At 47.5% G+C, this 26,122-nt stretch overlaps 11 non-coding genes across 11 annotated transcripts; all 11 read left to right on the forward strand.

Annotated features, from left to right (window-relative positions):
* The first annotated feature begins 53 nt into the window (after positions 1–53).
* Trnar-ucg (transfer RNA arginine (anticodon UCG)) lies at positions 54–126 on the forward strand. The gene has a single exon. It is a non-coding gene; the product is annotated as a tRNA-Arg (tRNA).
* A 1,450-nt stretch (positions 127–1,576) lies between these two features.
* Positions 1,577–1,649, forward strand: Trnar-ucg (transfer RNA arginine (anticodon UCG)). The gene has a single exon. It is a non-coding gene; the product is annotated as a tRNA-Arg (tRNA).
* A 452-nt stretch (positions 1,650–2,101) lies between these two features.
* Trnak-cuu (transfer RNA lysine (anticodon CUU)) lies at positions 2,102–2,174 on the forward strand. Its single transcript has one exon. It is a non-coding gene; the product is annotated as a tRNA-Lys (tRNA).
* A 1,393-nt stretch (positions 2,175–3,567) lies between these two features.
* Trnak-cuu (transfer RNA lysine (anticodon CUU)) lies at positions 3,568–3,640 on the forward strand. Its single transcript has one exon. It is a non-coding gene; the product is annotated as a tRNA-Lys (tRNA).
* Positions 3,641–5,035: 1,395 nt separating this feature from the next.
* Positions 5,036–5,108, forward strand: Trnak-cuu (transfer RNA lysine (anticodon CUU)). The gene has a single exon. It is a non-coding gene; the product is annotated as a tRNA-Lys (tRNA).
* Positions 5,109–6,025: 917 nt separating this feature from the next.
* On the forward strand, positions 6,026–6,098 carry Trnar-ucg (transfer RNA arginine (anticodon UCG)). Its single transcript has one exon. It is a non-coding gene; the product is annotated as a tRNA-Arg (tRNA).
* An 8,239-nt stretch (positions 6,099–14,337) lies between these two features.
* Trnap-ugg (transfer RNA proline (anticodon UGG)) lies at positions 14,338–14,410 on the forward strand. Its single transcript has one exon. It is a non-coding gene; the product is annotated as a tRNA-Pro (tRNA).
* Positions 14,411–14,862: 452 nt separating this feature from the next.
* Trnak-cuu (transfer RNA lysine (anticodon CUU)) lies at positions 14,863–14,935 on the forward strand. Its single transcript has one exon. It is a non-coding gene; the product is annotated as a tRNA-Lys (tRNA).
* A 7,701-nt stretch (positions 14,936–22,636) lies between these two features.
* On the forward strand, positions 22,637–22,709 carry Trnap-ugg (transfer RNA proline (anticodon UGG)). The gene has a single exon. It is a non-coding gene; the product is annotated as a tRNA-Pro (tRNA).
* Positions 22,710–23,161: 452 nt separating this feature from the next.
* Positions 23,162–23,234, forward strand: Trnak-cuu (transfer RNA lysine (anticodon CUU)). Its single transcript has one exon. It is a non-coding gene; the product is annotated as a tRNA-Lys (tRNA).
* Positions 23,235–24,138: 904 nt separating this feature from the next.
* On the forward strand, positions 24,139–24,211 carry Trnah-gug (transfer RNA histidin (anticodon GUG)). The gene has a single exon. It is a non-coding gene; the product is annotated as a tRNA-His (tRNA).
* Positions 24,212–26,122: the final 1,911 nt, after the last annotated feature.

Below are 26,122 nucleotides of genomic sequence, written 5' to 3' on the forward strand. Positions count from 1 at the left end.
GGGGCGTGAGCGTTTCGAGATGAGTCGTATATAAGTTGTACTTGGTTGTCAGTGACCGTGTGGCCTAATGGATAAGGCGTCGGACTTCGGATCCGAAGATTGCAGGTTCGAATCCTGTCACGGTCGTGTTTTTCCAGTTCTGAAAAAGAAACATACCGTTTTAATTTAGCAATTGAGCAGTACGAAACCGTCTGAATGTTGCTGTTGACCATTCTGTGCTTGGAGATGGTCTTTAGCATGAAACACACACAACAACACCAGTGTTAAATAGCGAAATGGTCGGCAGAGTGCCCTCACCGCGACATTTGACTGACACTAGCACATCTAAAACAACGTCGGAAAGTAACTCGTACGGCTTTTGAGTCACATCAAGCATGTGTGTTAAATTTGACGCCGCTAGCTCTGCAGATTGTCATGCAATTCCTTTACCTCTCAGAAATGATTATGAAATAAAAGTGAAGTACGTGACGGGTGTGACGTTAGGAAAACATTAGGCAGCATGGAGAGATTCTGTATGGGACCACCCAACCCAAACGAGTACAGTGTGATCTGCTACCCAGCAGGTATCCGACGAGGCAGCACGGCTAGCTCAGTCGGTAGAGCATGAGACTCTTATTCACAGGGTAGTGGGTTCGAGCCCTACGCTGGGGGGAACGGAATTTTTTTCCGCTGCAGATGTATATTACCGATTTTCTGATTAACGTGATGTAATGGAAATAGCAACTTTAAAATTTGCCTACGTCTCAATCAGTCGCAAGAAAACTGTATTTGAAGGTGAAGGTGATTTTGTAGACATGTGTGAAAGTCATGTTCTGAAGTGCAGGTGGTTTTGTTTGGAGAGAACATCGGCTACAAGTCAGATGTGTAGCCAAGCAGTAATGGGTCGTCTTAGCTGCAAATATTAGTCGAAAATATGAAGTGTTGTCAGCTGAAGTCTGATGATTCAGACGACCGTACGGACGAAGTACGCAAAAGTGCCGCTAGGCGGCGCCTGTTTAGCTCAGTGGTAGAGCATTGGTCTAGTAAACCAGGGGTCGTGAGTTCCATCCTCACAGGAGGAAGACGAATCTTGGAAATCAGTTGCGCGTCGTGGCCGTATAGCAAACAGTATCTGTGATGAGGTACAATTAGCGACAGGCGAATTATTAAGAATTACTCTCAGATGTGATTAAGGCGAATGGCGCAGATAAAGCATTTGCCAAAGCAGTACGGCATAAGGTGTTACGAGGCAGTCTGAATTACATTTTATAGATGTATTTCACACAAATATCGGAACCTCTCGCGGTCGTCGTCGTCGTCGTCGTCGTCGTCGTCGCCGCCGCCGCCGCCGCTTCTGCAGAAGTAGCAAATGGCCATCGTAGCAAATGCGGCGAGGGACACCCTGCCATCGATTCCGAATGCGCAAAGTGTGTGGTCTTGTTTTCCTGTCTATGTTTGGTCGGTCTCGTAAGAGGTTGAATGTAACGAATGGGTGGGAAAGAGTAAGGGGCACCGTCTGTGTGGAACGAAAACACAATTCCTCAGGGGCGTGAGCGTTTCGAGATGAGTCGTATATAAGTTGTACTTGGTCGTCAGTGACCGTGTGGCCTAATGGATAAGGCGTCGGACTTCGGATCCGAAGATTGCAGGTTCGAGTCCTGTCACGGTCGTGTATTTCCAGTTCTGAAAAGGAAACATACCGTTTTAATGTAGCAATTGAGCAGTACGAAACCGTCTGAATGTTGCTGTTGACCATTCTGTTCTTGGAGATGGTCTTGAGCCTGAAACACACACAACAAGACCGGTGTTAAATAGCGAAATGGTCGGCAGAGTGCCCTCACCGCGAGTTTTGACTGGCACTTGCACATCTAAAACAACGTCGGAAAGTAACTCGTACGGCTTTTGAGTCACATCAAGCATGTGTGTTAATTTTGACGCCGCTAGCTCTGCAGATTGTCATGCATTTTCTTTACCTCTCAGAAATGATTATGAAATAAAAGTGAATTACGTCACGAGTGTGACGTTAGGAAAACATTAGGCAGCATGGAGAGATTCTGTATGGGATCACCCAACCCAAACGAGTACAGTGTGATCTGCTACCCAGCAGGTATCCGACGAGGCAGCATGGCTAGCTCAGTCGGTAGAGCATGAGACTCTTATTCACAGGGTAGTGGGTTCGAGCCCTACGCTGGGCGGAACGGAATGTTTTTCCGCTGCAGATGTATATTACCGATTTTCTGATTAACGTGATGTAAAGGAAATAGCAACTTTAAAATTTGCCTACGTCTCCATCAGTCGCAAGAAAACTGTATTTGAAGGTGAAGGTGATTTTGTAGACATGTGTGAAAGTCATGTTCTGAAGTGCAGGTGGTTTTGTTTGGAGAGAACATCGGCTACGCGTCAGATGTGTAGCCAAGCAGTAATGGGTCGCCATAGCTGCAAATATTAGTCGAAAATATGAAGTGTTGTCAGCTGAAGTCTGATGATTCAGACGACCGTACAGACGAAGTACGCAAAAGTGCCGCTAGGCGGCGCCGGTTTAGCTCAGTGGTAGAGCATTGGTCTAGTTAACCAGGGTTCGTGAGTTCCATCCTCACAGGAGGAAGACGAATCTTGGAAATCAGTTGCACATCGTGGCCATATAGCAAACAGTATCTGTGATGAGGAACAATTAGCGACAGGCGTATTATTAAGAATTACTCTCAGATGTGATTAAGGCGAATGGCGCAGATAAAGCATTTGCCAAAGCAGTACGAGGCAGTCTGAATTACAATTTATAGATGTATTTCTCACAAATCTCAGAGCCTTTCGCGGTCGTCCTCGTCGTCGCCGCTTCTGCAGAAGTAGCAAATGCAGCGAGGGACACCCTGCCATCGATTCCGAATGCGCAAAGTGTGTGGTCTTGTTTCCCTGTCTATGTTTGGTAGGTCTCGTAAGAGGTTGAATGTAACGAATGGGTGGGAAAGAGTAAGGGGCAGCGGCTGTGTGGAACGAAAACACAATTCCTCAGGGGGTGTGAGCGTTTCGAGATGAGTCGTATATAAGTTTTACTTGGCCGTCAGTGACCGTGTGGCCTAATGGATAAGGCGTCGGAATTCGGATCCGAAGATTGCAGGCTCGAATCCTGTCACGGTCGTGTTTTTTTAGTTCTGAAAAACAAACATACCGTTTTAATGTAGCAATTGTGCAGTACGAAATTGTCTGAATATTGCTGTGGACAATTATGTGCTTGGAGATGGTCTTGAGTTTGAAACACACACAACAAGACCGGTGTTAACTAGCGAAATGATCGGCAGAGTGCCCTCACCGCGACATTTGACTGGCACTTGCACGTCTAAAACCACGTCGGAAAGTAACTCGTTCAGCTTTTGAGTCACGTAAAGTATATGTGTTAATTTTGACGCCGCTAGCTCTGCAGATTGTCATGCAATTCCTTTACCTCTCAGAAATGATTATGAAATAAAAGTGAAGTACGTGACGAGTGTGACGTTAGGAAAACATTAGGCAGCATGGAGAGATTCTGTATGGGACCACCCAACCCAAACGAGTACAGTGTGATCTGCTACCCAGCAGGTATCCAACGAGGCAGCACGGCTAGCTCAGTCGGTAGAGCATGAGACTCTTATTCACAGGGTCGTGGGTTCGAGCCCTACGCTGGGCGGAACGGAATTTTTTTCCGCTGCAGATGTAAATTACCGATTTTCTGATTAACGTGATGTAATGGAAATAGCAACTTTAAAATTTGCCTACGTCTCCATCAGTCGCAAGAAAACTGTATTTGAAGGTGAATCTGATTTTGTAGACATGTGTGAAAGTCATGTTCTGAAGTGCAGGTGGTTTTGTTTGGAGAGAACATCGGCTACGTGTCAGATGAGTAGCCAAGCAGTAATGGGTCGCCATAGCTGCAAATGTTAGTCGAAAATATGAAGTGTTGTCAGCTGAAGTCTGATGATTCGGACGATCGTACGGACGAAGTACGCAAAAGTGCCGCTAGGCGGCGACTGTTTAGCTCAGTGGTAGAGCATTGGTCTAGTAAACCAGGGTTCGTGAGTTCCATCCTCACAGGAGGAAGACGAATCTTGGAAATGAGTTGCGCATCGTGGCCGTATAGCAAACAGTATCTGTGATGAGGAACAATTAGCGACAGGCGTATTGTTAAGAATTACTCTCAGATGTGATTAAGGCGAATGCGCAGATAAAGCATTTGCCAAAGCAGTACGAGGCAGTCTGAATTAGATTTTATAGATGTATTTCTCACAAATCTCAGAGCCTCTCGCGGTCGTCGTCGTCGTCGTCGCCGCTTCTGCAGAAGTAGCAAATGCGGCGAGGGACACCCTGCCATCGATTCCGAATGCGCAAAGTGTGTGGTCTTGTTTTCCTGTCTATGTTTGGTCGGTCTCGTAAGAGGTTGAATGTAACGAATGGGTGGGAAAGAGTAAGGGGCAGCGGCTGTGTGGAACGAAAACACAATTCCTCAGGGGGTGTGAGCGTTTCGAGATGACTCGTATATAAGTTTTACTTGGCCGTCAGTGACCGTGTGGCCTAATGGATAAGGCGTCGGAATTCGGATGCGAAGATTGCAGGTTCGAATCCTGTCACGGTCGTGTTTTTTTAGTTCTGAAAAACAAACATACCGTTTTAATGTAGCAATTGTGCAGTACGAAATCGTCTGAATATTGCTGTGGACAATTATGTGCTTGGAGATGGTCTTGAGTTTGAAACACACACAACAAGACCGGTGTTAACTAGCGAAATGATCGGCAGAGTGCCCTCACCGCGACATTTGACTGGCACTTGCACGTCTACAGCCACGTCGGTAAGTAACTCGTTCAGCTTTTGAGTCACGTAAAGTATATGTGTTAATTTTGACGCCGCTAGCTCTGCAGATTGTCATGCAATTCCTTTACCTCTCAGAAATGATTATGAAATAAAAGTGAAGTACGTGCCGAGTGTGCCGTTAGGAAAACATTAGGCAGCATGGAGAGATTCTGTATGGGACCACCCAACCCAAACGAGTACAGTGTGATCTGCTACCAAGCATGTATCCAACGAGGCAGCACGGCTAGCTCAGTCGGTAGAGCATGAGACTCTTATTCACAGGTTCGTGGGTTCGAGCCCTACGCTGGGCGGAACGGAATTTTTTTCCGCTGCAGATGTAAATTACCGATTTTCTGATTAACGTGATGTAATGGAAATAGCAACTTTAAAATTTGCCTACGTCTCCATCAGTCGCAAGAAAACTGTATTTGAAGATGAAGCTGATTTTGTAGACATGTGTGAAAGTCATGTTCTGAAGTGCAGGTGGTTTTGTTTGGAGAGAACATCGGCTACGTGTCAGATGTGTAGCCAAGCAGTAATGGGTCGCCATAGCTGCAAATGTTAGTCGAAAATATGAAGTGTTGTCAGCTGAAGTCTGATGATTCAGACGACCGTACGGACGAAGTACGCAAAAGTGCCGCTAGGCGGCGCCTGTTTAGCTCAGTGGTAGAGCATTGGTTTAGTAAACCAGGGTTCGTGAGTTCCATCCTCACAGGAGGAAGACGAATCTTGGAAATCAGTTGCGCATCGTGGCCGTATAGCAAACAGTATCTGTGATGAGGAACAATTAGCGACATTCGTATTATTAAGAATTACTCTCAGATGTGATTAAGGCGAATGGTTCAGATAAAGAATTTGCCAAAGCAGTACGGCATAAAGTGGGACGAGGCAGTCTGAATTACATTTTATAGATGTATTTCTCACAAATCTCTGAGCCTGTCGTCGTCGTCGTCGTCGTCGTCGTCGTCGCCGCCGCCGCCGCTTCTGCAGAAGTAGCAAATGGCCATCGTAGCAAATGCGGCGAGGGACACCCTGCCATCGATTCCGAATGCGCAATGTGTGTGGTCTTGTTTTCCTGTCTATGTTTGGTCGGTCTCGTAAGAGGTTGAATGTAACGAATGGGTGGGAAAGAGTAAGGGGCAGCGGCTGTGTGGAACGAAAACACAATTACTCAGGGGGTGTGAGCGTTTCGAGATGAGTCGTATATAAGTTGTACTTGGTCGTCAGTGACCGTGTGGCCTAATGGATAAGGCGTCCGTCTTCGGATCCGAAGATTGCAGGTTCGAATCCTGTCACGGTCGTGTTTCTCCAGTTCTGAAAAAGAAACATACCGTTTTAATCTAGCAATTGAGCAGTACGAAACCGTCTGAATGTTGCTGTTGACCATTCTGTTCTTGGAGATGGTCTTGAGCCTGAAACACACACAACAAGACCGGTGTTAAATAGCGAAATGGTCGGCAGAGTGCCCTCACCGCGAGTTTTGACTGGCACTTGCACATCTAAAACAACGTCGGAAAGTAACTCGTACGGCTTTTGAGTCACATCAAGCATGTGTGTTAATTTTGACGCCGCTAGCTCTGCAGATTGTCATGCAATTCCTTTACCTCTCAGAAATGATTATGAAATAAAAGTGACGTACGTGACGAGTGTGACGTTAGGAAAACATTAGGCAGCATGGAGAGATTGTGTATGGGACCACTCAACCCAAACGAGTACAGTGTGATCTGCTACCCAGCAGGTATCCGACGAGGCAGCACGGCTAGCTCAGTCGGTAGAGCATGAGACTCTTATTCACAGCGTAGTGGGTTCGAGCCCTACGCTGGGGGGAACGGAATTTTTTCCACTGCAGATGTATATTACCGATTTTCTGATTAACGTGATGTAATGGAAATAGCTAATTTAAAATTTGCCTACGTTTCCATCAGTCGCAAGAAAACTGTATTTGAAGGTGAAGGTGATTTTGTAGACATGTGTGAAAGTCATGTTCTGAAGTGCAGGTGGTTTTGTTTGGAGAGAACGTCGGCTACATGTCAGATGTGTAGCCAAGCAGTAATGGGTCGCCTTAGCTGCAAATATTAGTCGAAAATATGAAGTGTTGTCAGCTGAAGTCTTATGATTCAGACGACCGTACGGACGAAGTACGCAAAAGTGCCGCTAGGCGGCGCCTGTTTAGCTCAGTGGTAGAGCATTGGTCTAGTAAACCAGGAGTCGTGAGTTCCATCCTCACAGGAGGAAGACGAATCTTGGAAATCAGTTGCGCGTCGTGGCAGTATAGCAAACAGTATCTGTGATGAGGTACAATTAGCGACAGGCGAATTATTAAGAATTACTCTCAGATGTGATTAAGGCGAATGGCGCAGATAAAGCATTTGCCAAAGCAGTACGGCATAAGGTGTTACGAGGCAGTCTGAATTACATTTTATAGATGTATTTCACACAAATCTCGGAGCCTCTCGCGGTCGTCGTCGTCGTCGTCGTCGTCGTCGCCGCCGCCGCCGCTTCTGCAGAAGTAGCAAATGGCCATCGTAGCAAATGCGGCGAGGGACACCCTGCCATCGATTCCGAATGCGCAAAGTGTGTGGTCTTGTTTTCCTGTCTATGTTTGGTCGGTCTCGTAAGAGGTTGAATGCAACGAATGGGTGGGAAAGAGTAAGGGGCAGCGGCTGTGTGGAACGAAAACACAATTCCTCAGGGGCGTGAGCGTTTCGAGATGAGTCGTATATAAGTTGTACTTGGTCGTCAGTGACCGTGTGGCCTAATGGACCATTCTCGCTTCGCGCGTCGGGCGACTAGGTCGTGCTCTTAGTTCCGCCTTTACCGTAGCGCAGCGTGTTTTCCTCCTGTCAGTTTAGTGCCGTGTTGGTCTCCGTGCGCGTCGCATCGCTGGTTGTCGGCTGGTGTTTGGTGTTCGTGCGGCCCTTCCTGTCGCGGTGTCGTCTCTCGCCGTGATGTCCACCATGGTTCCCACGAAAGTTCCGCGTACAGGTACAGTCAGTTTTACCTTTGACAAATCCACGCGTCACGTCCAGCCCGGTTCTTTGGAGATACATGACTGGTTAGTCGATACAGTTAAGGTCACTACTGATCAGGTGCATACCGCATATTTCGACAGCGAATTATATGTGTTTTTTGTTAAGTTTCTTGACCCGCTCCAGGTTGATAGGCTACTTTCTCGTCATGGTTCTCAGGTACCCTTTACGCACCGTGATGGTTCCACTAGTATGGTTCTCTTGGCAAATGCAGAAGTGGTATATACGAATGTTCGGGTATTTAACCTTCCGCCCGAGGTTGACGACTCTTTTCTGAAGTCCGTTTTGCTTCCTTATGGGGACGTACGCCATATTCGAAAGGAACGCTGGTCTGCTCAGCACCGCTTACAGGTATATAGTGGTATTCGGTCGGTGGAAATGGTGGTCAAAAAACCTATTCCTTCTCACCTACAGGTATGTGGTTATAGGGTCCACATCACGTACAGTGGCCAGGAAGGAACATGTTATTATTGTAATGAAACTGGTCATTTCCGTACTAATTGTCCGCGGCGTGTGGTGGTATTAAAACCTACATACGAACAGCGTAAAAAATTGACTTTAGCTGATCTTCTCCCGCAAGGATCTCGGACTGAATCGCTCACTGTTACTGAGGGACGCAGTGATCCGTTGCCCGACAACGGCCGTGATTTTCCCCCGTTGTCCTTGAGTAGGGATGTTGCTGCCCATAATTCCGATGTTCCCGCGCTGATTTCTCACAACAAGCGTCGGCGAACACAGGATGATGCGGCTGATGAATCTTCCTTATTGGCTCGCCCTTCCGATGGGCCTCCGGTAAAGGACTCTCTTTCTCAGTCGGAAATCGTGGATGAGGAAGCCACAGGTGCTATCACGCCTTTGCAGAAGCTCCCTGACACCTTATCTGACGTTGTTCCTGCTACCGCGGCAGCCTCTTCGGAGACGCCCGTGACGGAACCTGCTTCTGGTTGCCACGTGTCTTCTCCGGTGCTGTCTGACACTTCTCCTATTGACTCTGTTTCGCATCCCCCTTCTGGAATTTCTGTCGCCCCCTCTGGGTCACGGCCTCCTCCCATCAAACAACTGATTGATTCTCCAGAGCCAGTGGATTCCGTTGTTATTCACCAACTGTCCCACCGTGAACCCATGTCTGCGGACGAGTGGGATGTAGAGGCCTCTCTCTCACAATCTGACACGGAATGTCTACATGATGCTCCTACGCAGCCGAACGCTGCAGCGTCGGCACCGCGGAGCCGCAGTCGAATCCGTAAACAGCCACGGAGAGCCGCGTCACGGCCGAAGAAAAAGCAGTGGGAAGATGAGGGTTCTGTTTCGTAGTTTTTCTCTCTGTGGTTCAGCGCTTGTTTCTGGTATGATTACTTGTATGCTGCTCCGTCAGCTGACGGCTCTCTACCGATCTTTGTTTTTCTTTCTAGGTTGAAGTTCCATGCAAGCATATACATTTCTTACTCTGAATATTAACAGAATATGTTCTGAGCTTCGGCTCGCCGCTTTGCGACAGTTTATCTATCAGTCTGGGGCAGATGTTGTTTTTTTACAGGAAGTCCTATTCGACCAGTTTTCCATTCCTGGGTTCTCGACGTTTTTTAATGTCGTTTCCGAACTTTCTACGGGCACTGCCTTGTTTTATAGAGAAGGCATTCCGTTGATGAATTTCGAAGTACTTGACAGTGGAAGGGGGATCGGGTGCACGTTTTATGATCTCAGTTTACTCCTTCTTTATGCCCCTTCTGGTTCGGGTTGTACTACCGCACGCTCGAGTTTCTATAAAGAAGAAGTCATTTACCTGCTTCGTAAATCCCCGACAAAGATAATTTTAGGTGGGGACTTCAATTGTGTTCTACGGCCGGTAGATCAGTCTCCTAATTTTAATTTCAGTAAAGAACTCGACGACCTTGTGCGCTCCTTGCACCTGCGTGACGTGTGGGTTTCTCGCTATCCTACACTTGTGCGACATACCTACTTTACTCCCACGTCTAGCAGTCGCCTCGATCGCTTTTACCTTTCCGATTCCTTGTGTGGGCAACTTCTGGCTGTTGATGTGATACCAGCCTGTTTTACTGATCATTGCGCTGTAGCCGTTACGTTTAATTACGAGCGACAACCGGTAAAATTGTTTCGTCCTCCTTGGATGCTCAATATCGCGTATTTGCAAGATACCTCCCTTGGTATCGTCCTGGAGGACATTTGGACTCGTTGTTCTCGTACTATGGACCGGTACCCGTCTATCGTGGCATGGTGGACACTGTATGCAAAACCTCACATCCGTAGGGCTCTCATGCGTTTTGGGGCTGCGAAGGTGGCAGAAGATCGACGAACGCAAGAATTTTACTATTCTGTCTTACGTCAACTGTACGATAGTGCTACGCATGCTCCCCTCCGGGTTACTGATATACAGCGCATCAAAGCCAAATTGCTGCAGCTCAAACGCATTCAAATGGAGGGCCTGCGGACGAGGTCTCAACCACGTTCCCTTCTACAAGAGGAACTGACGTCACTCTACCATCTAGTCCGTTTACGGTCGCGCCGGAAACGTGGGTGCCTTGCCTCCCTCACAACCGCTGACGGCCGCGTGTTCACCTCTCACCGTGACATTTCTGACTTCGTTTACACCTATTTTACTGATCTGTACGATACTCATGTCCCGGCGGAAACCTCTCTTGACGACTTTACCTCCTTGCTGCCTCGCGTCGTCACTCCTCAATTAAACGACGCCTTTCTGCATCCCTTTCAGAAGGATGACATATATGATGTTGTTGCAGGATCGCAGTCCCGCAAGTCGCCTGGATTAGATGGTATTCCTAAGGAGTTCTATGTTCAATTTTAGCCGCTCATTGGTGACACCTTAACGTCAATGGTAAATGAAGTGATGCGGGGAGTCTCACTTCCTGCTCCTTTTCAGGAAGGCAGAATGGTCCTCCTCCCGAAATCCACAGGTCGACCTGCAATTGATTCCCTCCGTCCTATTACTCTCTTTAACTTTGATTATAAACTTGTCGCTCGAGCAATTAATATCCGTCTCTCTAAGCTGCTCGATACCATTATTGCCGCCCACCAAAGCTGTGTGCCTGGACGCACGATACTGACTTCCGTTCTCGAATGTCGCGATGTAATCTCGGTGGCGGCTGCCGCTAATATCCCAGGGGCTTTGCTTTTTCTTGATTTCCAAAAAGCGTTCGATCGCGTCAGCCATGATTTTTTATCGAGAGTGCTCACCGCTGTCGGCTTTAATAATGATGCTCGACAAGTCTTAACTAATCTTTTTACCGGTATCAGTGTCTCGGTGATTGTGAACGGTCACCCTACCCCCCGGATATCGATCAGACGGGGGTTACCCCAGGGAAGCCCCTTATCCATGTCACTTTTTGTTCTATCCTTAGAGCCCTTACTTCGCCATCTCACCATGCACTTACGTGGCTGGAATATATTGGGGGAAATTTTTGCAGTCCGTGCATACGCCGATAACGTCATGGTTTTAGTACGACATGCCGAGGATATACCGCGGCTTAAGGATACCTTGGATTCATTTTGTGGTCTTGCTGGTGCTCGCATTAATGATCGCAAATGCACGTTCCTGCCGTTGAGAGGCTTTGATCATGTCGTCATTCCTTGGGCGACGGTTGTCGATCGCCATAAGACCTTGGGGATCATAGTGGATCGTAATCCGATCAAAATGGCGGCACTAAATTGGCGTGAGGTTACGAGTCGTGTTCACGGGGCGATCCTTGAACATGACCGCCGTTCCCTTAGCCTCCTTCACAAGGCACGGGTTTTAGAGACCTATGTCTTCAGTAAAATATACTACGTTGCGCAGGTCTTCCCGCTTCCCGCGATGATGGCCCGCAGGCTGAAACAGCTGTCTAGTCGATTTCTGTGGCGCCGCCATGTCTTCCGTGTCCGGTATGAAGTTGTGGCCAGGCCTCGGAAGCTTGGAGGATTGGGTCTTTCAGATATCACAGTGAAGACGTCCATCTTATTTGCCCGCCGCAATGTTTTAACCTGTACGCGGTCTCCGCATTCAGTCACCTCTCGTTTACTTTCCCGCCTCCGGCCGGCCAGTCTGACCCCTCCTGTTGATGTTGGACGGATTAATCCTAAATTGCGGCACATTCGTGAATACTTTGTACTTGTCGGTATTCTGGGTGCTGATATACTTTCTATGACGCATATAACTACCAACATGCTACAAATCCGTTGGGGTACAGCATGTTTCCCTTCTTCTGTTGAACTTGCTTCCCCGTCAACGTCATGGAAAACGGTCTGGTCTCATCTTAGTCTTCCCATTTTGCCGATGGAGATTGTTTCAACGTGGTATAAGGTCATTTACCGTCTGATACCTACTGGTGATCGTCTTTTTCGTATTGGCCTTCGTCCGACTGATCAGTGTGAGGAATGTCATCAAACTGACACCTTACTTCACAGGCTAGTTGCTTGCGGACGGGATCATTGGCTCTGGGTCCGCCGTCAATTAGCTTTTCTTACTAGAGGGCCTGAAACCGCATTCCCAGACGACATCTTCTTACATCCGGACATCTCTTATTTTCCTCAGACGAAAACGAACACGATAGTTTGGCTCTTGGGTTACTATGTCCATTACGTCATTGAAGGCGGTAATGACCCAGATCCCCGCGTTTTTCACCATTATTTGTCAACTGCGCATTGGAAATGGCAGCGGTTACCACAATACCGAACGTTTTTTGCGAATATGCTTTTTCTTGTGTTTAACCGTCAAGGGGTTGGTTAAGTTCCCCTGTGATTCCTGTTTCTTCCCTGAGCTCGAGTCTCCTCCCTTGTTGTATTTTTTCGTAATTTTTTTTCTCTCTCTCTCTCTTTTGCATGTATATATATACACCCAAAATTCATACGGGTGGGGTAACGGGTTAGTCTTCCCCTTCAGAAGAAATGTTTTATTTGTGTTTCACCTAATTTGTTGATTTTCTTTTTGCAGCTAATATTAAATGATGATTTGACTATGGTTGTCTGAATTCTCGTGAAATATACCAAGTCAATCTGATAATAAAAAAAAAAAAAAATGGATAAGGCGTCGGACTTCGGATCCGAAGATTGCAGGTTCGAATCCTGTCACGGTCGTTTTTTTCCAGTTCTGAAAAAGAAACATACCGTTTTAATGTAGCAATTGAGCAGTAAGAAACGGTCTGAATGTTGCTGTTGACCATTCTGTGCTTGGAGATGGTCTTGAGCCTGAAACACACACAAGAAGACCGGTGTTAAATAGCGAAATGGTCGGCAGAGTGCCCTCACCGCGAGTTTTGACTGGCACTTGCACATCTAAAACAACGTCGGAAAGTAACTCGTACGGCTTTTGAGTCACATCAAGTATGTGTGTTAAATTTGACGCCACTAGCTCTGCAGATTGTCATGCAATTCCTTTACCTCTCAGAAATGATTATGAAATAAAAGTGAAGTACGTGACGAGTGTGACGTTATTAAAACATTAGGCAGCATGGAGGGATTCTGTATGGGACCACCCAACCCAAACGAGTACAGTGTGATCTGCTACCCAGCAGGTATCCAACGAGGCAGCACGGCTAGCTCAGTCGGTAGAGCATGAGTCTCTTATTCATAGGGTCGTTGGTTCGATCCCTACGCTGCGCGGAACGGAATTTTTTTCCGCTGCAGATGTTAATTACCGATTTTCTGATTAACGTGATGTAATGGAAATAGCAACTTTAAAATTTGCCTACATCTCCATCAGTCCCAAGAAAACTGTATTTGAAGGTGAAGGTGATTTTGTAGACATGTGTAAAAGTCATGTTCTGAAGTGCAGGTGGTTTTGTTTGGAGAGAACATCGGCTACATGTCAGATGTGTAGCCAAGCAGTAATGGGTCGCCATAGCTGCAAATATTAGTCGAAAATATGAAATGTTGTCAGCTGAAGTCTGATGATTCAGACGACCGTACGGACGAAGTACGCAAAAGTGCCTCTAGGCGGCGCCTGTTTAGCTCAGTGTTAGAGCATTGGTCTAGTAAACCAGGGGTCGTGAGTTCCATCCTCACAGGAGGAAGACGAATCTTGGAAATCAGTTGCACGTCGTGGCCGTATAGCAAACAGTATCTGTGATGAGGAACAAATAGCGACAGGCGTATTATTAAGAATTACTCTCAGATGTGATTAAGGCGAATGGCGCAGATAAAGCATTTACCAAAGCAGTACGGCATAAGGTGCTATGAGGCAGTCTGAATTACATTTTATAGATGTATTTCTCACAAATCCCAGAGCCTCTCGCGGTCATCGTCGTCGTCGCCGCTTCTGCAGAAGTAGCAAATGGCCATCGTAGCAAATGCGGCGAGGGACACCCTGCCATCGATTCCGAATGCGCAAAGTGTGTGGTCTTGTTTTCCTGTCTATGTTTGGTCGGTCTCGTAAGAGGTTAAATGTAACGAATGGGTGGGAAAGAGTAAGGGGCAGCGGCTGTGTGGAACGAAAACACAATTCCTCAGTGGCGTGAGCGTTTCGAGATGAGTCGTATATATGTTGTACTTGGTCGTCAATGACCGTGTGGCCTAATGGATAAGGCGTCGGACTTGGGATCCGAAGATTGCAGGTTCGAATCCTGTCACGGTCGTTTTTTTCCAGTTCTGAAAAAGAAACATACCGTTTTAATGTAGCAATTGAGCAGTACGAAACCGTCTGAATGTTGCTGTTGACCATTCTGTGCTTGGAGATGGTCTTGAGCCTGAAACACACACAAGAAGACCGGTGTTAAATAGTGAAATGGTCGGCAGAGTGCCCTCACCGCGAGTTTTGACTGGCACTTGCACATCTAAAACAACGTCGGAAAGTAACTCGTACGGCTTTTGAGTCACATCAAGTATGTGTGTTAATTTTGACGCCGCTAGCTCTGCAGATTGTCATGCAATTCCTTTACCTCTCAGAAATGATTATGAAATAAAAGTGAAGTTCGTGACGAGTGTGACGTTATTAAAACATTAGGCAGCATGGAGGGATTCTGTATGGGACCACCCAACCCAAACGAGTACAGTGTGATCTGCTACCCAGCAGGTACCCAACGAGGCAGCACGGCTAGCTCAGTCGGTAGAGCATGAGACTCTTATTCACAGGGTCGTGGGTTCGAGCCCTACGCTGGGCGGAACGGAATTTTTTTCCGCATCAGATGTAAATTACCGATTTTCTGATTTACGTGATGTAATGGAAATAGCAACTTTAAAATTTGCCTACGTCTCCATCAGTCGCAAGAAAACTGTATTTGAAGGTGAAGGTGATTTTGTAGACATGTGTGCAAGTCATGTTCTGAAGTGCAGGTGGTTTTGTTTGGAGAGAACATCGTCTACGTGTCAGATGTGTAGCCAAGCAGTAATGGGTCGCCATAGCTGCAAATATTAGTCGAAAATATGAAGTGTGGTCAGCTGAAGGCTGATGATTCAGACGACCGTACGGACGAAGTACGGAAAAGTGCCGCTAGGCGGCGCCTGTTTAGCTCAGTGGTAGACCATTGGTCTAGTAAACCAGGGTTCGTGAGTTCCATCCTCACAGGAGGAAGACGAATCTTGGAAATAAGTTGCGCGTCGTGGCCGTATAGCAAACAGTATCTGTGATGAGGAACAATTAGCGACAGGCGTATTATTAAGAATTACAATCCGATGTGATTAAGGCGAATGGAGCAGATAAAGCATTTGCTAAAGCAGTACGGCATAAGGTGGGACGAGGCAGTCTGAATTACACTTTATAGATGTATTTCTCACAAATCTCAGAGCCTCTCGCGGTCGTCGTCGGCGTCGCCGCCGCCGCTTCTGCAGAAGTAGCAAATGGCCATCGTAGCAAATGCGGCGAGGGACACCCTGCCATCGATTCCGAATGCGCAAAGTGTGTGGTCTTGTTTTCCTGTCTATGTTTGGTCGGTCTCGTAAGAGGTTGAATGCAACGAATGGGTGGGAAAGAGTAAGGGGCAGCGGCTGTGTGGAACGAAAACACAATTCCTCAGGGGCGTGAGCGTTTCGAGATGAGTCGTATATAAGTTGTACTTGGTCGTCAGTGACCGTGTGGCCTAATGGACCATTCTCGCTTCGCGCGTCGGGCGACTAGGTCGTGCTCTTAGTTCCGCCTTTACCGTAGCGCAGCGTGTTTTCCTCCTGTCAGTTTAGTGCCGTGTTGGTCTCCGTGCGCGTCGCATCGCTGGTTGTCGGCTGGTGTTTGGTGTTCGTGCGGCCCTTCCTGTCGCGGTGTCGTCTCTCGCCGTGATGTCCACCATGGTTCCCACGAAAGTTCCGCGTACAGGTACAGTCAGTTTTACCTTTGACAAATCCACGCGTCACGTCCAGCCCGGTTCTTTGGAGATACATGACTGGTTAGTCGATACAGTTAAGGTCACTACTGATCAGGTGCATACCGCATATTTCGACAGCGAATTATATGTGTTTTTTGTTAAGTTTCTTGACCCGCTCCAGGTTGATAGGCTACTTTCTCGTCATGGTTCTCAGGTACCCTTTACGCACCGTGATGGTTCCACTAGTATGGTTCTCTTGGCAAATGCAGAAGTGGTATATACGAATGTTCGGGTATTTAACCTTCCGCCCGAGGTTGACGACTCTTTTCTGAAGTCCGTTTTGCTTCCTTATGGGGACGTACGCCATATTCGAAAGGAACGCTGGTCTGCTCAGCACCGCTTACAGGTATATAGTGGTATTCGGTCGGTGGAAATGGTGGTCAAAAAACCTATTCCTTCTCACCTACAGGTATGTGGTTATAGGGTCCACATCACGTACAGTGGCCAGGAAGGAACATGTTATTATTGTAATGAAACTGGTCATTTCCGTACTAATTGTCCGCGGCGTGTGGTGGTATTAAAACCTACATACGAACAGCGTAAAAAATTGACTTTAGCTGATCTTCTCCCGCAAGGATCTCGGACTGAATCGCTCACTGTTACTGAGGGACGCAGTGATCCGTTGCCCGACAACGGCCGTGATTTTCCCCCGTTGTCCTTGAGTAGGGATGTTGCTGCCCATAATTCCGATGTTCCCGCGCTGATTTCTCACAACAAGCGTCGGCGAACACAGGATGATGCGGCTGATGAATCTTCCTTATTGGCTCGCCCTTCCGATGGGCCTCCGGTAAAGGACTCTCTTTCTCAGTCGGAAATCGTGGATGAGGAAGCCACAGGTGCTATCACGCCTTTGCAGAAGCTCCCTGACACCTTATCTGACGTTGTTCCTGCTACCGCGGCAGCCTCTTCGGAGACGCCCGTGACGGAACCTGCTTCTGGTTGCCACGTGTCTTCTCCGGTGCTGTCTGACACTTCTCCTATTGACTCTGTTTCGCATCCCCCTTCTGGAATTTCTGTCGCCCCCTCTGGGTCACGGCCTCCTCCCATCAAACAACTGATTGATTCTCCAGAGCCAGTGGATCCCGTTGTTATTCACCAACTGTCCCACCGTGAACCCATGTCTGCGGACGAGTGGGATGTAGAGGCCTCTCTCTCACAATCTGACACGGAATGTCTACATGATGCTCCTACGCAGCCGAACGCTGCAGCGTCGGCACCGCGGAGCCGCAGTCGAATCCGTAAACAGCCACGGAGAGCCGCGTCACGGCCGAAGAAAAAGCAGTGGGAAGATGAGGGTTCTGTTTCGTAGTTTTTCTCTCTGTGGTTCAGCGCTTGTTTCTGGTATGATTACTTGTATGCTGCTCCGTCAGCTGACGGCTCTCTACCGATCTTTGTTTTTCTTTCTAGGTTGAAGTTCCATGCAAGCATATACATTTCTTACTCTGAATATTAACAGAATATGTTCTGAGCTTCGGCTCGCCGCTTTGCGACAGTTTATCTATCAGTCTGGGGCAGATGTTGTTTTTTTACAGGAAGTCCTATTCGACCAGTTTTCCATTCCTGGGTTCTCGACGTTTTTTAATGTCGCTTCCGAACTTTCTACGGGCACTGCCTTGTTTTATAGAGAAGGCATTCCGTTGATGAATTTCGAAGTACTTGACAGTGGAAGGGGGATCGGGTGCACGTTTTATGATCTCAGTTTACTCCTTCTTTATGCCCCTTCTGGTTCGGGTTGTACTACCGCACGCTCGAGTTTCTATAAAGAAGAAGTCATTTACCTGCTTCGTAAATCCCCGACAAAGATAATTTTAGGTGGGGACTTCAATTGTGTTCTACGGCCGGTAGATCAGTCTCCTAATTTTAATTTCAGTAAAGAACTCGACGACCTTGTGCGCTCCTTGCACCTGCGTGACGTGTGGGTTTCTCGCTATCCTACACTTGTGCGACATACCTACTTTACTCCCACGTCTAGCAGTCGCCTCGATCGCTTTTACCTTTCCGATTCCTTGTGTGGGCAACTTCTGGCTGTTGATGTGATACCAGCCTGTTTTACTGATCATTGCGCTGTAGCCGTTACGTTTAATTACGAGCGACAACCGGTAAAATTGTTTCGTCCTCCTTGGATGCTCAATATCGCGTATTTGCAAGATACCTCCCTTGGTATCGTCCTGGAGGACATTTGGACTCGTTGTTCTCGTACTATGGACCGGTACCCGTCTATCGTGGCATGGTGGACACTGTATGCAAAACCTCACATCCGTAGGGCTCTCATGCGTTTTGGGGCTGCGAAGGTGGCAGAAGATCGACGAACGCAAGAATTTTACTATTCTGTCTTACGTCAACTGTACGATAGTGCTACGCATGCTCCCCTCCGGGTTACTGATATACAGCGCATCAAAGCCAAATTGCTGCAGCTCAAACGCATTCAAATGGAGGGCCTGCGGACGAGGTCTCAACCACGTTCCCTTCTACAAGAGGAACTGACGTCACTCTACCATCTAGTCCGTTTACGGTCGCGCCGGAAACGTGGGTGCCTTGCCTCCCTCACAACCGCTGACGGCCGCGTGTTCACCTCTCACCGTGACATTTCTGACTTCGTTTACACCTATTTTACTGATCTGTACGATACTCATGTCCCGGCGGAAACCTCTCTTGACGACTTTACCTCCTTGCTGCCTCGCGTCGTCACTCCTCAATTAAACGACGCCTTTCTGCATCCCTTTCAGAAGGATGACATATATGATGTTGTTGCAGGATCGCAGTCCCGCAAGTCGCCTGGATTAGATGGTATTCCTAAGGAGTTCTATGTTCAATTTTGGCCGCTCATTGGTGACACCTTAACGTCAATGGTAAATGAAGTGATGCGGGGAGTCTCACTTCCTGCTCCTTTTCAGGAAGGCAGAATGGTCCTCCTCCCGAAATCCACAGGTCGACCTGCAATTGATTCCCTCCGTCCTATTACTCTCTTTAACTTTGATTATAAACTTGTCGCTCGAGCAATTAATATCCGTCTCTCTAAGCTGCTCGATACCATTATTGCCGCCCACCAAAGCTGTGTGCCTGGACGCACGATACTGACTTCCGTTCTCGAATGTCGCGATGTAATCTCGGTGGCGGCTGCCGCTAATATCCCAGGGGCTTTGCTTTTTCTTGATTTCCAAAAAGCGTTCGATCGCGTCAGCCATGATTTTTTATCGAGAGTGCTCACCGCTGTCGGCTTTAATAATGATGCTCGACAAGTCTTAACTAATCTTTTTACCGGTATCAGTGTCTCGGTGATTGTGAACGGTCACCCTACCCCCCGGATATCGATCAGACGGGGGTTACCCCAGGGAAGCCCCTTATCCATGTCACTTTTTGTTCTATCCTTAGAGCCCTTACTTCGCCATCTCACCATGCACTTACGTGGCTGGAATATATTGGGGGAAATTTTTGCAGTCCGTGCATACGCCGATAACGTCATGGTTTTAGTACGACATGCCGAGGATATACCGCGGCTTAAGGATACCTTGGATTCATTTTGTGGTCTTGCTGGTGCTCGCATTAATGATCGCAAATGCACGTTCCTGCCGTTGAGAGGCTTTGATCATGTCGTCATTCCTTGGGCGACGGTTGTCGATCGCCATAAGACCTTGGGGATCATAGTGGATCGTAATCCGATCAAAATGGCGGCACTAAATTGGCGTGAGGTTACGAGTCGTGTTCACGGGGCGATCCTTGAACATGACCGCCGTTCCCTTAGCCTCCTTCACAAGGCACGGGTTTTAGAGACCTATGTCTTCAGTAAAATATACTACGTTGCGCAGGTCTTCCCGCTTCCCGCGATGATGGCCCGCAGGCTGAAACAGCTGTCTAGTCGATTTCTGTGGCGCCGCCATGTCTTCCGTGTCCGGTATGAAGTTGTGGCCAGGCCTCGGAAGCTTGGAGGATTGGGTCTTTCAGATATCACAGTGAAGACGTCCATCTTATTTGCCCGCCGCAATGTTTTAACCTGTACGCGGTCTCCGCATTCAGTCACCTCTCGTTTACTTTCCCGCCTCCGGCCGGCCAGTCTGACCCCTCCTGTTGATGTTGGACGGATTAATCCTAAATTGCGGCACATTCGTGAATACTTTGTACTTGTCGGTATTCTGGGTGCTGATATACTTTCTATGACGCATATAACTACCAACATGCTACAAATCCGTTGGGGTACAGCATGTTTCCCTTCTTCTGTTGAACTTGCTTCCCCGTCAACGTCATGGAAAACGGTCTGGTCTCATCTTAGTCTTCCCATTTTGCCGATGGAGATTGTTTCAACGTGGTATAAGGTCATTTACCGTCTGATACCTACTGGTGATCGTCTTTTTCGTATTGGCCTTCGTCCGACTGATCAGTGTGAGGAATGTCATCAAACTGACACCTTACTTCACAGGCTAGTTGCTTGCGGACGGGATCATTGGCTCTGGGTCCGCCGTCAATTAGCTTTTCTTACTAGAGGGCCTGAAACCGCATTCCCAGACGACATCTTCTTACATCCGGACATCTCTTATTTTCCTCAGACGAAAACGAACACGATAGTTTGGCTCTTGGGTTACTATGTCCATTACGTCATTGAAGGCGGTAATGACCCAGATCCCCGCGTTTTTCACCATTATTTGTCAACTGCGCATTGGAAATGGCAGCGGTTACCACAATACCGAACGTTTTTTGCGAATATGCTTTTTCTTGTGTTTAACCGTCAAGGGGTTGGTTAAGTTCCCCTGTGATTCCTGTTTCTTCCCTGAGCTCGAGTCTCCTCCCTTGTTGTATTTTTTCGTAATTTTTTTTTCTCTCTCTCTCTCTTTTGCATGTATATATATACACCCAAAATTCATACGGGTGGGGTAACGGGTTAGTCTTCCCCTTCAGAAGAAATGTTTTATTTGTGTTTCACCTAATTTGTTGATTTTCTTTTTGCAGCTAATATTAAATGATGATTTGACTATGGTTGTCTGAATTCTCGTGAAATATACCAAGTCAATCTGATAATAAAAAAAAAAAAAAATGGATAAGGCGTCGGACTTCGGATCCGAAGATTGCAGGTTCGAATCCTGTCACGGTCGTTTTTTTCCAGTTCTGAAAAAGAAACATACCGTTTTAATGTAGCAATTGAGCAGTAAGAAACGGTCTGAATGTTGCTGTTGACCATTCTGTGCTTGGAGATGGTCTTGAGCCTGAAACACACACAAGAAGACCGGTGTTAAATAGCGAAATGGTCGGCAGAGTGCCCTCACCGCGAGTTTTGACTGGCACTTGCACATCTAAAACAACGTCGGAAAGTAACTCGTACGGCTTTTGAGTCACATCAAGTATGTGTGTTAAATTTGACGCCACTAGCTCTGCAGATTGTCATGCAATTCCTTTACCTCTCAGAAATGATTATGAAATAAAAGTGAAGTACGTGACGAGTGTGACGTTATTAAAACATTAGGCAGCATGGAGGGATTCTGTATGGGACCACCCAACCCAAACGAGTACAGTGTGATCTGCTACCCAGCAGGTATCCAACGAGGCAGCACGGCTAGCTCAGTCGGTAGAGCATGAGTCTCTTATTCATAGGGTCGTTGGTTCGATCCCTACGCTGCGCGGAACGGAATTTTTTTCCGCTGCAGATGTTAATTACCGATTTTCTGATTAACGTGATGTAATGGAAATAGCAACTTTAAAATTTGCCTACATCTCCATCAGTCCCAAGAAAACTGTATTTGAAGGTGAAGGTGATTTTGTAGACATGTGTAAAAGTCATGTTCTGAAGTGCAGGTGGTTTTGTTTGGAGAGAACATCGGCTACATGTCAGATGTGTAGCCAAGCAGTAATGGGTCGCCATAGCTGCAAATATTAGTCGAAAATATGAAATGTTGTCAGCTGAAGTCTGATGATTCAGACGACCGTACGGACGAAGTACGCAAAAGTGCCTCTAGGCGGCGCCTGTTTAGCTCAGTGTTAGAGCATTGGTCTAGTAAACCAGGGGTCGTGAGTTCCATCCTCACAGGAGGAAGACGAATCTTGGAAATCAGTTGCACGTCGTGGCCGTATAGCAAACAGTATCTGTGATGAGGAACAAATAGCGACAGGCGTATTATTAAGAATTACTCTCAGATGTGATTAAGGCGAATGGCGCAGATAAAGCATTTACCAAAGCAGTACGGCATAAGGTGCTATGAGGCAGTCTGAATTACATTTTATAGATGTATTTCTCACAAATCCCAGAGCCTCTCGCGGTCATCGTCGTCGTCGCCGCTTCTGCAGAAGTAGCAAATGGCCATCGTAGCAAATGCGGCGAGGGACACCCTGCCATCGATTCCGAATGCGCAAAGTGTGTGGTCTTGTTTTCCTGTCTATGTTTGGTCGGTCTCGTAAGAGGTTAAATGTAACGAATGGGTGGGAAAGAGTAAGGGGCAGCGGCTGTGTGGAACGAAAACACAATTCCTCAGTGGCGTGAGCGTTTCGAGATGAGTCGTATATATGTTGTACTTGGTCGTCAATGACCGTGTGGCCTAATGGATAAGGCGTCGGACTTGGGATCCGAAGATTGCAGGTTCGAATCCTGTCACGGTCGTTTTTTTCCAGTTCTGAAAAAGAAACATACCGTTTTAATGTAGCAATTGAGCAGTACGAAACCGTCTGAATGTTGCTGTTGACCATTCTGTGCTTGGAGATGGTCTTGAGCCTGAAACACACACAAGAAGACCGGTGTTAAATAGTGAAATGGTCGGCAGAGTGCCCTCACCGCGAGTTTTGACTGGCACTTGCACATCTAAAACAACGTCGGAAAGTAACTCGTACGGCTTTTGAGTCACATCAAGTATGTGTGTTAATTTTGACGCCGCTAGCTCTGCAGATTGTCATGCAATTCCTTTACCTCTCAGAAATGATTATGAAATAAAAGTGAAGTTCGTGACGAGTGTGACGTTATTAAAACATTAGGCAGCATGGAGGGATTCTGTATGGGACCACCCAACCCAAACGAGTACAGTGTGATCTGCTACCCAGCAGGTACCCAACGAGGCAGCACGGCTAGCTCAGTCGGTAGAGCATGAGACTCTTATTCACAGGGTCGTGGGTTCGAGCCCTACGCTGGGCGGAACGGAATTTTTTTCCGCATCAGATGTAAATTACCGATTTTCTGATTTACGTGATGTAATGGAAATAGCAACTTTAAAATTTGCCTACGTCTCCATCAGTCGCAAGAAAACTGTATTTGAAGGTGAAGGTGATTTTGTAGACATGTGTGCAAGTCATGTTCTGAAGTGCAGGTGGTTTTGTTTGGAGAGAACATCGTCTACGTGTCAGATGTGTAGCCAAGCAGTAATGGGTCGCCATAGCTGCAAATATTAGTCGAAAATATGAAGTGTGGTCAGCTGAAGGCTGATGATTCAGACGACCGTACGGACGAAGTACGGAAAAGTGCCGCTAGGCGGCGCCTGTTTAGCTCAGTGGTAGACCATTGGTCTAGTAAACCAGGGTTCGTGAGTTCCATCCTCACAGGAGGAAGACGAATCTTGGAAATAAGTTGCGCGTCGTGGCCGTATAGCAAACAGTATCTGTGATGAGGAACAATTAGCGACAGGCGTATTATTAAGAATTACAATCCGATGTGATTAAGGCGAATGGAGCAGATAAAGCATTTGCTAAAGCAGTACGGCATAAGGTGGGACGAGGCAGTCTGAATTACACTTTATAGTTGTATTTCTCACAAATCTCAGAGCCTCTCGCGGTCGTCGTCGGCGTCGCCGCCGCCGCTTCTGCAGAAGTAGCAAATGGCCATCGTAGCAAATGCGGCGAGGGACACCCTGCCATCGATTACGAATGCTCAAAGTGTGTGGTCTTGTTTTCCTTTCTATGTTTGGTCGGTCTCGTAAGAGGTTGAATGTAACGAATGGGTGGGAAAGAGTAAGGGGCAGCGGCTGTGTGGAACGAAAACACAATGCCTCAGGGGCGTGAGCGTTTCGAGACGAGTCGTATGTAAGTTGTACTTGGTCGTCAGTGACCGTGTGGCCTAATGGAAAAGGCGTCGGCCTGTGGATCCGAAGATTGCAGGTTCGAATCCTGTCACGGTCGTGTTTTTCCAGTTCTGAAAAAGAAACATACCGTTTTAATGTAGCAATTGAGCAGTACGAAACCGTCTGAATGTTGCTGTTGACCATTCTGTGCTTGGAGATGGTCTTGAGCCTAAAACACACACAACAAAACCGGTGTTAACTAGCGAAATGGTCGGCAGAGTGCCCTCACCGCGAGTTTTGACTGGCACTTGCACATCTAAAACAACGTCGGGAAGTAACTCGTTCGGCTTTTGAGTCATATCAAGTATGTGTGTTAATTTTGACGCCGCTAGCTCTGCAGATTGTCATGCAATTCCTTTACCTCTCAGAAATGATTATGAAATAAAAGTGAAGTACGTGACGAGTGTGACGTTAGGAAAACATTAGGCAGCATGGAGTGATTCTGTATGGGAAAAACCAACCCAAATGAGTACTGTGTGATCTGCTACCCAGCAGGTATCCAACGAGGCAGCACGGCTAGCTCAGTCGGTAGAGCATGAGTCTCTTATTCATAGGGTCGTTGGTTCCACCCTACGCTGCGCGGAACGGAATTTTTTTCCGCTGCAGATGTTAATTACCGATTTTCTGATTAACGTGATGTAATGGAAATAGCAACTTTAAAATTTGCCTACATCTCCATCAGTCCCAAGAAAACTGTATTTGAAGGTGAAGGTGATTTTGTAGACATGTGTAAAAGTCATGTTCTGAAGTGCAGGTGGTTTTGTTTGGAGAGAACATCGGCTACATGTCAGATGTGTAGCCAAGCAGTAATGGGTCGCCATAGCTGCAAATATTAGTCGAAAATATGAAATGTTGTCAGCTGAAGTCTGATGATTCAGACGACCGTACGGACGAAGTACGCAAAAGTGCCGCTAGGCGGCGCCTGTTTAGCTCAGTGGTAGAGCATTGGTCTAGTAAACCAGGGGTCGTGAGTTCCATCCTCACAGGAGGAAGACGAATCTTGAAAATCAGTTGCACGTCGTGGCCGTATAGCAAACAGTATCTGTGATGAGGAACAATTAGCGACAGGCGTATTATTAAGAATTACAATCCGATGTGATTAAGGCGAATGGCGCAGATAAAGCATTTGCCAAAGCAGTACGGCACTCCCTGACGATCCCCAGTTCGATTATTCCCTCTTCCCCGATGTCCGCGATCGAACTGACACCTCTATCCCTCCACTAGCTCCTGGCTTCCAGTACTTGGACAACATTACACACACTGAACTCAATACCCCTATAACTACTCAAGACATCATCGATATACTCCGCACCAAACGCAACACTGCTCCTGGTCACGACCGTGTTACTTACCGTCACCTCCGTGAAGCTCCCGCCCCCTTCCTCTCCACCCTGGCCAGGCTGTACAATGTGGTCTTGTCCACCGGCTTCTACCCCGAACTGTGGAAAACCTCCCGGATCCTGATGTTCCTCAAACCCGATAACCCACCTTCCGCTGTCTCCTCCTACCGTCCTATAAGCCTTACCTCGGTCTTCAGCAAGGTCCTGGAATCCATTCTAACCCGCCGCATCCACCAGCATCTCCACCGGCACCGCTTCCTTCCCTCCACCCAATGTGGCTTTCGACCATCCTTCTCTGCCGATGACCTTCTCCTTCACCTCACTCACCTCCTCTCCGAACAACTCAACTCCCGTCGCTCCGCCATAATCCTCTCCCTTGACCTTGAACGCGCCTATGACCGAGTGTGGCATTCTGGTCTCCTCTTAAAGCTCCAAACCTTTGCTCTTCCTATTAACTACGTCCGTCTGATCGCCTCCTTCATTTCCCACCGCCCTTCCTATGTCACTCTCCACAACACTGATTCCTACACCTTCTACCCCTCTGCCGGTGTGCCCCAAGGTTCCGTCCTTTCCCCTCTTCTTTACCTTCTTTATACGGCGGACATGCCTCCACCTGCACCCCCCCTTCA

Source organism: Schistocerca gregaria, chromosome 3, assembly GCF_023897955.1.
Source record: "Schistocerca gregaria isolate iqSchGreg1 chromosome 3, iqSchGreg1.2, whole genome shotgun sequence".
Lineage (NCBI taxonomy): Eukaryota > Metazoa > Arthropoda > Insecta > Orthoptera > Acrididae > Schistocerca > Schistocerca gregaria.